Source organism: Hyla sarda, unplaced genomic scaffold (genome assembly GCF_029499605.1).
Source record: "Hyla sarda isolate aHylSar1 unplaced genomic scaffold, aHylSar1.hap1 scaffold_591, whole genome shotgun sequence".
NCBI lineage: Eukaryota > Metazoa > Chordata > Amphibia > Anura > Hylidae > Hyla > Hyla sarda.
This window is the reverse complement of record NW_026610605.1, coordinates 66,557-79,762: the sequence shown is the minus strand read 5'-3', so window position 1 is coordinate 79,762 and position 13,206 is coordinate 66,557. Positions and strand designations below refer to the sequence as shown.

The following is a 13,206-nucleotide window of genomic DNA, read 5'->3' as shown; positions in this document are numbered from 1 at the left end:
TATATATATATTTCTCCGCCGAAATCACTTTTAAACCCATTTCCACCTTTTTTTCCCTTCTCTTCCTCTTACTTTTTTTTCACGTTTTTTTACGTTTTTCTCCTTTTCGCCTCTTTTCTGGGCGTATTATTCTTCTTTTTCTTCTTTTTTTTCGTCTAATGCATACCCCATCAGTGCAGCAATGCTTATTCAATACCGCCAGCAGATGGAGACACTGGGGGATAATTTTCTAAGGATTTATACTGATTTTTCCTGTCTGAATTTGTCGCACAGAAAGTTGCAGGCCAAATATGTGTGACATTTCTGCGACTTTAGCTTCTAGAGCATTTTTACAACATTATACATAGGTGCTGAATACATAAAAAGCGACTGTTCAGCGACAGACAAGTCGCATCGGCTGAAAGTAGGCCAGAATGTCAGTCCATGTTGGAGCAGGTTTAGATACAGTCTAAAGTATAGATCTCAAAGTCTGTGCACAGAATTTAGCAAGGGCCTCGCACCTTCTGATGCATCAGGTAGGTGCACAATAGCATAGCCTAACCCTCTGTACTTTGGTCTATATTGATGCGGGACATAGACAGCCAGCTGATGACCAATCCATTAGTGCAATGGATGGCTGGAAGCATTTGTCTTTGCCTTTGCAATACCACAGAAGCAATGCATGGTCAATGTACAGCAATGACACACCTGTGTGAACAGCCAGGAGACCCCCCCCCCCCCCCATGTTATGTTACATAGTTACATAGTTAGTACGGTCGAAAAAAGACATATGTCCATCAAGTTCAACCAGGGAATTAAGGGGTAGGGGTGTGGCGCGATATTGGGGAAGGGATGAGATTTTATATTTCTTCATAAGCATTAATCTTATTTTGTCAATTAGGAACATTCAGCACCCACCCGCTATCAAGGCAGCTGCCTATCATGTCATGCCCTACCTGCACAGGTGTGCTGGCTACTCAAATGATCCAATTAAGGAGGCCATTTAGTCAGCAGCAGCAGAAGTCCTGTGCCTGGACGCTCCAACAGCGGCCAGACACAAGCAGAAGCAGAAGCAGCAGAAGCAGCAGCAGCACCACCTTTTGTTTTTTGGCTGCAGCAGCAGCAAGGCCCACAGGGCTGGCTAGCTGGCTAGCCAGCAAGCAGGTAGCAATGAAAGTAGGAATCTTTCTTTTTAACCCTGTAAGGGGGTGGTGCACTGTACCCGAAGATACTGCCATATCGGGTCAATGCATAGGGCGACGGAAGCAAGCTTCGAAATCGGCCCCCGTTCTCAAAAATCCATTTAATATATGGTCCCCAGATAGGGGACGTATCAGATATTAAACTGATAAGAACAGATTTTTTTTTTTTTTTTTTAAAGCCGAGGAACGTGCTTTCGATTCACCCAAAGTGCAAGAAAAAGTGCAAACGTGTTACACTAAAAAAACGTGCACAAAGGATGCGGTCTATCGCAAGCCCTTCTCCGATAGGAGAGAGGCCCCCCAACAAACCTTACCCTTCGCCTCCGGACCAAAAGGTACCTGCGAGGTTCCAGGTTCGATGTCCCTTTTCGCCGAAGCTACTAGGGGACCACAAATGCTCCCGGCATCCCCCTTGGCGTTAGCCAAGGTATCTGCCCGCAGAGCCGATTACGGTAGGTACCCTGCCAAAGCAGGAGTACCCGGGGTGTTTGCAGGGAGGTGCGGAACCTAATGGCCACACACACCTCCCCTAGACCGCCAGGAGGGACACCCAGAAGGGCTACCGCATCCTGACAAATCCTGTGAACACACAACACGCAAAAAGTGACACAGTGAAACAAAAAAGAAATAAATAAGTGAATGTGTGCAGATATACTGCCCGGACATCCGGCCGGATCTATAAAAATTTCTCTGATCCTAGCCAGAAGGCCGGGAATCAAGAGGTGAGTGCCACAAGGTGAAGAGATTATGGTGCCCGTGCTTCAACTCAGTGAGTCTATTCTCCCAGTGAGTTTCGGCACCTCGGGGTCACCACTCCCCGAGGCACAAAAGTACCTCGGCTCTAGACCCTCTCAGCCTCATGGCGAGACCCGGAGGGAACAGGTCACATCGGGGCAGCCGTCGAGCTGATTCCTCAGAACCAGCCCCGGAAAGCCCTGGTACACCTGCATCCTCCATGCAGCACCCATCCCCACCAGCGTCACTGTACACCGGCATGAAAAACTGATAAGAACAGATACTACACTTGATCTTAGCCAAAAGGCCGAGAAGCGATAACCGTGAAAGGGGCGGGCCCAACAAGGTGCCCTTCATGGGCACTATCACTGCTTGCTGTCAGGGAGGCTGCCAGACAATTTTCCATGCACACTCTGGGCTGGGGGGCAGTCAACCACCAGTACACACAGCAGAACCTAAACCCATACCATTATTGCTAAGCAGCAAGACAGGGGCCCATTGCACTCCCACGGGGCCTTTTTAAATGCAATCCATAACCCGGATTTGCCAGGAACCCTTCTTACTCCTCCTACTTGCATGTGACACTGGGCTTAGGATCTGCATAGGAAACACACACACAAGCACACACCTACCTTTGTTGCCTGCAGATGCCTCCTTGGCTGTCCCCAAACGGTATCAAACCAACACCCACGGGAAGCTGTAAGCATAGAGGACATGCCTGCACCCCATTGGACTTACCTGTGTGGGTTAAACCCGGGTTATTTGACAACCTATGGCGGTGATGGTTCTGCTCAGGCAGAGCAGTGCTGATGCTCCTCATAAAGCTGTCGCTGCTGTGAAGGTTCTAGGTGACATCACAAATCCCTATGGTTACATACACAACAAAGCTGGGTTGTTGTTGTTTACACTCTGCAAGGCCTGTGGAAGTGAGTGACATCATAGCACTGTAGTTCTGAGGGTTCTAGATGGATGCAACAATCTCCTGTTGCTTCTATGAAGGCCATAATAGACGACATCACCAAACAGCTCCATAGTCACATACACAGCAAAGGAGAGATGTTGTTTACACCTAGTGATGTCAGTGGTATTGAGTGACATCACAGCACAGTGCTAAGGCTCCTGGGCCTGGACACAGCAGCGGCTGCAATATCTCAACGGAGAATACGTTTATATATATGTGTGTGTGTGCGCGTATATATATATATATATATATATATATATATATATATATATATATATTTCTCCGCCGAAATCACTTTTAAACCCATTTCCACCTTTTTTTCCCTTCTCTTCCTCTTACTTTTTTTTCACGTTTTTTTACGTTTTTCTCCTTTTCGCCTCTTTTCTGGGCGTATTATTCTTCTTTTTCTTCTTTTTTTTCGTCTAATGCATACCCCATCAGTGCAGCAATGCTTATTCAATACCGCCAGCAGATGGAGACACTGGGGGATAATTTTCTAAGGATTTATACTGATTTTTCCTGTCTGAATTTGTCGCACAGAAAGTTGCAGGCCAAATATGTGTGACATTTCTGCGACTTTAGCTTCTAGAGCATTTTTACAACATTATACATAGGTGCTGAATACATAAAAAGCGACTGTTCAGCGACAGACAAGTCGCATCGGCTGAAAGTAGGCCAGAATGTCAGTCCATGTTGGAGCAGGTTTAGATACAGTCTAAAGTATAGATCTCAAAGTCTGTGCACAGAATTTAGCAAGGGCCTCGCACCTTCTGATGCATCAGGTAGGTGCACAATAGCATAGCCTAACCCTCTGTACTTTGGTCTATATTGATGCGGGACATAGACAGCCAGCTGATGACCAATCCATTAGTGCAATGGATGGCTGGAAGCATTTGTCTTTGCCTTTGCAATGCCACAGAAGCAATGCATGGTCAATGTACAGCAATGACACACCTGTGTGAACAGCCAGGAGACCCCCCCCCCCCCCCCCCATGTTATGTTACATAGTTACATAGTTAGTACGGTCGAAAAAAGACATATGTCCATCAAGTTCAACCAGGGAATTAAGGGGTAGGGGTGTGGCGCGATATTGGGGAAGGGATGAGATTTTATATTTCTTCATAAGCATTAATCTTATTTTGTCAATTAGGAACATTCAGCACCCACCCGCTATCAAGGCAGCTGCCTATCATGTCATGCCCTACCTGCACAGGTGTGCTGGCTACTCAAATGATCCAATTAAGGAGGCCATTTAGTCAGCAGCAGCAGAAGTCCTGTGCCTGGACGCTCCAACAGCGGCCAGACACAAGCAGAAGCAGAAGCAGCAGAAGCAGCAGCAGCACCACCTTTTGTTTTTTGGCTGCAGCAGCAGCAAGGCCCACAGGGCTGGCTAGCTGGCTAGCCAGCAAGCAGGTAGCAATGAAAGTAGGAATCTTTCTTTTTAACCCTGTAAGGGGGTGGTGCACTGTACCCGAAGATACTGCCATATCGGGTCAATGCATAGGGCGACGGAAGCAAGCTTCGAAATCGGCCCCCGTTCTCAAAAATCCATTTAATATATGGTCCCCAGATAGGGGACGTATCAGATATTAAACTGATAAGAACAGATACTACACTTGATCTTAGCCAAAAGGCCGAGAAGCGATAACCGTGAAAGGGGCGGGCCCAACAAGGTGCCCTTCATGGGCACTATCACTGCTTGCTGTCAGGGAGGCTGCCAGACAATTTTCCATGCACACTCTGGGCTGGGGGGCAGTCAACCACCAGTACACACAGCAGAACCTAAACCCATACCATTATTGCTAAGCAGCAAGACAGGGGCCCATTGCACTCCCACGGGGCCTTTTTAAATGCAATCCATAACCCGGATTTGCCAGGAACCCTTCTTACTCCTCCTACTTGCATGTGACACTGGGCTTAGGATCTGCATAGGAAACACACACACAAGCACACACCTACCTTTGTTGCCTGCAGATGCCTCCTTGGCTGTCCCCAAACGGTATCAAACCAACACCCACGGGAAGCTGTAAGCATAGAGGACATGCCTGCACCCCATTGGACTTACCTGTGTGGGTTAAACCCGGGTTATTTGACAACCTATGGCGGTGATGGTTCTGCTCAGGCAGAGCAGTGCTGATGCTCCTCATAAAGCTGTCGCTGCTGTGAAGGTTCTAGGTGACATCACAAATCCCTATGGTTACATACACAACAAAGCTGGGTTGTTGTTGTTTACACTCTGCAAGGCCTGTGGAAGTGAGTGACATCATAGCACTGTAGTTCTGAGGGTTCTAGATGGATGCAACAATCTCCTGTTGCTTCTATGAAGGCCATAATAGACGACATCACCAAACAGCTCCATAGTCACATACACAGCAAAGGAGAGATGTTGTTTACACCTAGTGATGTCAGTGGTATTGAGTGACATCACAGCACAGTGCTAAGGCTCCTGGGCCTGGACACAGCAGCGGCTGCAATATCTCAACGGAGAATACGTTTATATATATGTGTGTGTGCGCGTATATATATATATATATATATATATATATATATATATATATATATATTTCTCCGCCGAAATCACTTTTAAACCCATTTCCACCTTTTTTTCCCTTCTCTTCCTCTTACTTTTTTTTCACGTTTTTTTACGTTTTTCTCCTTTTCGCCTCTTTTCTGGGCGTATTATTCTTCTTTTTTTTCGTCTAATGCATACCCCATCAGTGCAGCAATGCTTATTCAATACCGCCAGCAGATGGAGACACTGGGGGATAATTTTCTAAGGATTTATACTGATTTTTCCTGTCTGAATTTGTCGCACAGAAAGTTGCAGGCCAAATATGTGTGACATTTCTGCGACTTTAGCTTCTAGAGCATTTTTACAACATTATACATAGGTGCTGAATACATAAAAAGCGACTGTTCAGCGACAGACAAGTCGCATCGGCTGAAAGTAGGCCAGAATGTCAGTCCATGTTGGAGCAGGTTTAGATACAGTCTAAAGTATAGATCTCAAAGTCTGTGCACAGAATTTAGCAAGGGCCTCGCACCTTCTGATGCATCAGGTAGGTGCACAATAGCATAGCCTAACCCTCTGTACTTTGGTCTATATTGATGCGGGACATAGACAGCCAGCTGATGACCAATCCATTAGTGCAATGGATGGCTGGAAGCATTTGTCTTTGCCTTTGCAATACCACAGAAGCAATGCATGGTCAATGTACAGCAATGACACACCTGTGTGAACAGCCAGGAGACCCCCCCCCCCCCCATGTTATGTTACATAGTTACATAGTTAGTACGGTCGAAAAAAGACATATGTCCATCAAGTTCAACCAGGGAATTAAGGGGTAGGGGTGTGGCGCGATATTGGGGAAGGGATGAGATTTTATATTTCTTCATAAGCATTAATCTTATTTTGTCAATTAGGAACATTCAGCACCCACCCGCTATCAAGGCAGCTGCCTATCATGTCATGCCCTACCTGCACAGGTGTGCTGGCTACTCAAATGATCCAATTAAGGAGGCCATTTAGTCAGCAGCAGCAGAAGTCCTGTGCCTGGACGCTCCAACAGCGGCCAGACACAAGCAGAAGCAGAAGCAGCAGAAGCAGCAGCAGCACCACCTTTTGTTTTTTGGCTGCAGCAGCAGCAAGGCCCACAGGGCTGGCTAGCTGGCTAGCCAGCAAGCAGGTAGCAATGAAAGTAGGAATCTTTCTTTTTAACCCTGTAAGGGGGTGGTGCACTGTACCCGAAGATACTGCCATATCGGGTCAATGCATAGGGCGACGGAAGCAAGCTTCGAAATCGGCCCCCGTTCTCAAAAATCCATTTAATATATGGTCCCCAGATAGGGGACGTATCAGATATTAAACTGATAAGAACAGATACTACACTTGATCTTAGCCAAAAGGCCGAGAAGCGATAACCGTGAAAGGGGCGGGCCCAACAAGGTGCCCTTCATGGGCACTATCACTGCTTGCTGTCAGGGAGGCTGCCAGACAATTTTCCATGCACACTCTGGGCTGGGGGGCAGTCAACCACCAGTACACACAGCAGAACCTAAACCCATACCATTATTGCTAAGCAGCAAGACAGGGGCCCATTGCACTCCCACGGGGCCTTTTTAAATGCAATCCATAACCCGGATTTGCCAGGAACCCTTCTTACTCCTCCTACTTGCATGTGACACTGGGCTTAGGATCTGCATAGGAAACACACACACAAGCACACACCTACCTTTGTTGCCTGCAGATGCCTCCTTGGCTGTCCCCAAACGGTATCAAACCAACACCCACGGGAAGCTGTAAGCATAGAGGACATGCCTGCACCCCATTGGACTTACCTGTGTGGGTTAAACCCGGGTTATTTGACAACCTATGGCGGTGATGGTTCTGCTCAGGCAGAGCAGTGCTGATGCTCCTCATAAAGCTGTCGCTGCTGTGAAGGTTCTAGGTGACATCACAAATCCCTATGGTTACATACACAACAAAGCTGGGTTGTTGTTGTTTACACTCTGCAAGGCCTGTGGAAGTGAGTGACATCATAGCACTGTAGTTCTGAGGGTTCTAGATGGATGCAACAATCTCCTGTTGCTTCTATGAAGGCCATAATAGACGACATCACCAAACAGCTCCATAGTCACATACACAGCAAAGGAGAGATGTTGTTTACACCTAGTGATGTCAGTGGTATTGAGTGACATCACAGCACAGTGCTAAGGCTCCTGGGCCTGGACACAGCAGCGGCTGCAATATCTCAACGGAGAATACGTTTATATATATATGTGTGTGTGTGCGCGTATATATATATATATATATATATATATATATATATATATATATATATTTCTCCGCCGAAATCACTTTTAAACCCATTTCCACCTTTTTTTCCCTTCTCTTCCTCTTACTTTTTTTTCACGTTTTTTACGTTTTTCTCCTTTTCGCCTCTTTTCTGGGCGTATTATTCTTCTTTTTCTTCTTTTTTTTCGTCTAATGCATACCCCATCAGTGCAGCAATGCTTATTCAATGCCGCCAGCAGATGGAGACACTGGGGGATAATTTTCTAAGGATTTATACTGATTTTTCCTGTCTGAATTTGTCGCACAGAAAGTTGCAGGCCAAATATGTGTGACATTTCTGCGACTTTAGCTTCTAGAGCATTTTTACAACATTATACATAGGTGCTGAATACATAAAAAGCGACTGTTCAGCGACAGACAAGTCGCATCGGCTGAAAGTAGGCCAGAATGTCAGTCCATGTTGGAGCAGGTTTAGATACAGTCTAAAGTATAGATCTCAAAGTCTGTGCACAGAATTTAGCAAGGGCCTCGCACCTTCTGATGCATCAGGTAGGTGCACAATAGCATAGCCTAACCCTCTGTACTTTGGTCTATATTGATGCGGGACATAGACAGCCAGCTGATGACCAATCCATTAGTGCAATGGATGGCTGGAAGCATTTGTCTTTGCCTTTGCAATACCACAGAAGCAATGCATGGTCAATGTACAGCAATGACACACCTGTGTGAACAGCCAGGAGACCCCCCCCCCCCCCCATGTTATGTTACATAGTTACATAGTTAGTACGGTCGAAAAAAGACATATGTCCATCAAGTTCAACCAGGGAATTAAGGGGTAGGGGTGTGGCGCGATATTGGGGAAGGGATGAGATTTTATATTTCTTCATAAGCATTAATCTTATTTTGTCAATTAGGAACATTCAGCACCCACCCGCTATCAAGGCAGCTGCCTATCATGTCATGCCCTACCTGCACAGGTGTGCTGGCTACTCAAATGATCCAATTAAGGAGGCCATTTAGTCAGCAGCAGCAGAAGTCCTGTGCCTGGACGCTCCAACAGCGGCCAGACACAAGCAGAAGCAGCAGAAGCAGCAGAAGCAGCAGCAGCACCACCTTTTGTTTTTTGGCTGCAGCAGCAGCAAGGCCCACAGGGCTGGCTAGCTGGCTAGCCAGCAAGCAGGTAGCAATGAAAGTAGGAATCTTTCTTTTTAACCCTGTAAGGGGGTGGTGCACTTTACCCGAAGATACTGCCATATCAGGTCAATGCATAGGGCGACGGAAGCAAGCTTCGAAATCGGCCCCCGTTCTCAAAAATCCATTTAATATATGGTCCCCAGATAGGGGACGTATCAGATATTAAACTGATAAGAACAGATACTACACTTGATCTTAGCCAAAAGGCCGAGAAGCGATAACCGTGAAAGGGGCGGGCCCAACAAGGTGCCCTTCATGGGCACTATCACTGCTTGCTGTCAGGGAGGCTGCCAGACAATTTTCCATGCACACTCTGGGCTGGGGGGCAGTCAACCACCAGTACACACAGCAGAACCTAAACCCATACCATTATTGCTAAGCAGCAAGACAGGGGCCCATTGCACTCCCACGGGGCCTTTTTAAATGCAATCCATAACCCGGATTTGCCAGGAACCCTTCTTACTCCTCCTACTTGCATGTGACACTGGGCTTAGGATCTGCATAGGAAACACACACACAAGCACACACCTACTTTTGTTGCCTGCAGATGCCTCCTTGGCTGTCCCCAAACGGTATCAAACCAACACCCACGGGAAGCTGTAAGCATAGAGGACATGCCTGCACCCCATTGGACTTACCTGTGTGGGTTAAACCCGGGTTATTTGACAACCTATGGCGGTGATGGTTCTGCTCAGGCAGAGCAGTGCTGATGCTCCTCATAAAGCTGTCGCTGCTGTGAAGGTTCTAGGTGACATCACAAATCCCTATGGTTACATACACAACAAAGCTGGGTTGTTGTTGTTTACACTCTGCAAGGCCTGTGGAAGTGAGTGACATCATAGCACTGTAGTTCTGAGGGTTCTAGATGGATGCAACAATCTCCTGTTGCTTCTATGAAGGCCATAATAGACGACATCACCAAACAGCTCCATAGTCACATACACAGCAAAGGAGAGATGTTGTTTACACCTAGTGATGTCAGTGGTATTGAGTGACATCACAGCACAGTGCTAAGGCTCCTGGGCCTGGACACAGCAGCGGCTGCAATATCTCAACGGAGAATACGTTTATATATATGTGTGTGTGTGCGCGTATATATATATATATATATATATATATATATATATATATATATATATATTCTCCGCCGAAATCACTTTTAAACCCATTTCCACCTTTTTTTCCCTTCTCTTCCTCTTACTTTTTTTTCACGTTTTTTTACGTTTTTCTCCTTTTCGCCTCTTTTCTGGGCGTATTATTCTTCTTTTTCTTCTTTTTTTTCGTCTAATGCATACCCCATCAGTGCAGCAATGCTTATTCAATACCGCCAGCAGATGGAGACACTGGGGGATAATTTTCTAAGGATTTATACTGATTTTTCCTGTCTGAATTTGTCGCACAGAAAGTTGCAGGCCAAATATGTGTGACATTTCTGCGACTTTAGCTTCTAGAGCATTTTTACAACATTATACATAGGTGCTGAATACATAAAAAGCGACTGTTCAGCGACAGACAAGTCGCATCGGCTGAAAGTAGGCCAGAATGTCAGTCAATGTTGGAGCAGGTTTAGATACAGTCTAAAGTATAGATCTCAAAGTCTGTGCACAGAATTTAGCAAGGGCCTCGCACCTTCTGATGCATCAGGTAGGTGCACAATAGCATAGCCTAACCCTCTGTACTTTGGTCTATATTGATGCGGGACATAGACAGCCAGCTGATGACCAATCCATTAGTGCAATGGATGGCTGGAAGCATTTGTCTTTGCCTTTGCAATACCACAGAAGCAATGCATGGTCAATGTACAGCAATGACACACCTGTGTGAACAGCCAGGAGACCCCCCCCCCCCCCCCCATGTTATGTTACATAGTTACATAGTTAGTACGGTCGAAAAAAGACATATGTCCATCAAGTTCAACCAGGGAATTAAGGGGTAGGGGTGTGGCGCGATATTGGGGAAGGGATGAGATTTTATATTTCTTCATAAGCATTAATCTTATTTTGTCAATTAGGAACATTCAGCACCCACCCGCTATCAAGGCAGCTGCCTATCATGTCATGCCCTACCTGCACAGGTGTGCTGGCTACTCAAATGATCCAATTAAGGAGGCCATTTAGTCAGCAGCAGCAGAAGTCCTGTGCCTGGACGCTCCAACAGCGGCCAGACACAAGCAGAAGCAGAAGCAGAAGCAGCAGAAGCAGCAGCAGCACCACCTTTTGTTTTTTGGCTGCAGCAGCAGCAAGGCCCACAGGGCTGGCTAGCTGGCTAGCCAGCAAGCAGGTAGCAATGAAAGTAGGAATCTTTCTTTTTAACCCTGTAAGGGGGTGGTGCACTGTACCCGAAGATACTGCCATATCGGGTCAATGCATAGGGCGACGGAAGCAAGCTTCGAAATCGGCCCCCGTTCTCAAAAATCCATTTAATATATGGTCCCCAGATAGGGGACGTATCAGATATTAAACTGATAAGAACAGATACTACACTTGATCTTAGCCAAAAGGCCGAGAAGCGATAACCGTGAAAGGGGCGGGCCCAACAAGGTGCCCTTCATGGGCACTATCACTGCTTGCTGTCAGGGAGGCTGCCAGACAATTTTCCATGCACACTCTGGGCTGGGGGGCAGTCAACCACCAGTACACACAGCAGAACCTAAACCCATACCATTATTGCTAAGCAGCAAGACAGGGGCCCATTGCACTCCCACGGGGCCTTTTTAAATGCAATCCATAACCCGGATTTGCCAGGAACCCTTCTTACTCCTCCTACTTGCATGTGACACTGGGCTTAGGATCTGCATAGGAAACACACACACAAGCACACACCTACCTTTGTTGCCTGCAGATGCCTCCTTGGCTGTCCCCAAACGGTATCAAACCAACACCCACGGGAAGCTGTAAGCATAGAGGACATGCCTGCACCCCATTGGACTTACCTGTGTGGGTTAAACCCGGGTTATTTGACAACCTATGGCGGTGATGGTTCTGCTCAGGCAGAGCAGTGCTGATGCTCCTCATAAAGCTGTCGCTGCTGTGAAGGTTCTAGGTGACATCACAAATCCCTATGGTTACATACACAACAAAGCTGGGTTGTTGTTGTTTACACTCTGCAAGGCCTGTGGAAGTGAGTGACATCATAGCACTGTAGTTCTGAGGGTTCTAGATGGATGCAACAATCTCCTGTTGCTTCTATGAAGGCCATAATAGACGACATCACCAAACAGCTCCATAGTCACATACACAGCAAAGGAGAGATGTTGTTTACACCTAGTGATGTCAGTGGTATTGAGTGACATCACAGCACAGTGCTAAGGCTCCTGGGCCTGGACACAGCAGCGGCTGCAATATCTCAACGGAGAATACGTTTATATATATGTGTGTGTGTGCGCGTATATATATATATATATATATATATATATATATATTCTCCGCCGAAATCACTTTTAAACCCATTTCCACCTTTTTTTCCCTTCTCTTCCTCTTACTTTTTTTTCACGTTTTTTTACGTTTTTCTCCTTTTCGCCTATTTTCTGGGCGTATTATTCTTCTTTTTCTTCTTTTTTTTCGTCTAATGCATACCCCATCAGTGCAGCAATGCTTATTCAATACCGCCAGCAGATGGAGACACTGGGGGATAATTTTCTAAGGATTTATACTGATTTTTCCTGTCTGAATTTGTCGCACAGAAAGTTGCAGGCCAAATATGTGTGACATTTCTGCGACTTTAGCTTCTAGAGCATTTTTACAACATTATACATAGGTGCTGAATACATAAAAAGCGACTGTTCAGCGACAGACAAGTCGCATCGGCTGAAAGTAGGCCAGAATGTCAGTCCATGTTGGAGCAGGTTTAGATACAGTCTAAAGTATAGATCTCAAAGTCTGTGCACAGAATTTAGCAAGGGCCTCGCACCTTCTGATGCATCAGGTAGGTGCACAATAGCATAGCCTAACCCTCTGTACTTTGGTCTATATTGATGCGGGACATAGACAGCCAGCTGATGACCAATCCATTAGTGCAATGGATGGCTGGAAGCATTTGTCTTTGCCTTTGCAATACCACAGAAGCAATGCATGGTCAATGTACAGCAATGACACACCTGTGTGAACAGCCAGGAGCCCCCCCCCATGTTATGTTACATAGTTACATAGTTAGTACGGTCGAAAAAAGACATATGTCCATCAAGTTCAACCAGGGAATTAAGGGGTAGGGGTGTGGCGCGATATTGGGGAAGGGATGAGATTTTATATTTCTTCATAAGCATTAATCTTATTTTGTCAATTAGGAACATTCAGCACCCACCCGCTATCAAGGCAGCTGCCTATCATGTCATGCCCTACCTG

At 46.3% G+C, this 13,206-nt stretch overlaps 4 non-coding genes and 2 pseudogenes across 4 annotated transcripts; all 6 read right to left on the bottom strand.

The window, feature by feature from the left end:
- Positions 1–1,185: 1,185 nt before the first annotated feature.
- Positions 1,186–1,365, bottom strand: LOC130340427 (U2 spliceosomal RNA; annotated as a pseudogene).
- A 693-nt stretch (positions 1,366–2,058) lies between these two features.
- On the bottom strand, positions 2,059–2,235 carry LOC130340440 (U2 spliceosomal RNA; annotated as a pseudogene).
- A 2,097-nt stretch (positions 2,236–4,332) lies between these two features.
- Positions 4,333–4,523, bottom strand: LOC130340461 (U2 spliceosomal RNA). Its single transcript, XR_008880563.1, has one exon. It is a non-coding gene; the product is annotated as a U2 spliceosomal RNA (small nuclear RNA).
- Positions 4,524–6,605: 2,082 nt separating this feature from the next.
- Positions 6,606–6,796, bottom strand: LOC130340460 (U2 spliceosomal RNA). Its single transcript, XR_008880562.1, has one exon. It is a non-coding gene; the product is annotated as a U2 spliceosomal RNA (small nuclear RNA).
- Positions 6,797–8,894: 2,098 nt separating this feature from the next.
- LOC130340421 (U2 spliceosomal RNA) lies at positions 8,895–9,085 on the bottom strand. Its single transcript, XR_008880538.1, has one exon. It is a non-coding gene; the product is annotated as a U2 spliceosomal RNA (small nuclear RNA).
- Positions 9,086–11,188: 2,103 nt separating this feature from the next.
- On the bottom strand, positions 11,189–11,379 carry LOC130340458 (U2 spliceosomal RNA). Its single transcript, XR_008880561.1, has one exon. It is a non-coding gene; the product is annotated as a U2 spliceosomal RNA (small nuclear RNA).
- Between the last annotated feature and the right edge of the window lie 1,827 nt (positions 11,380–13,206).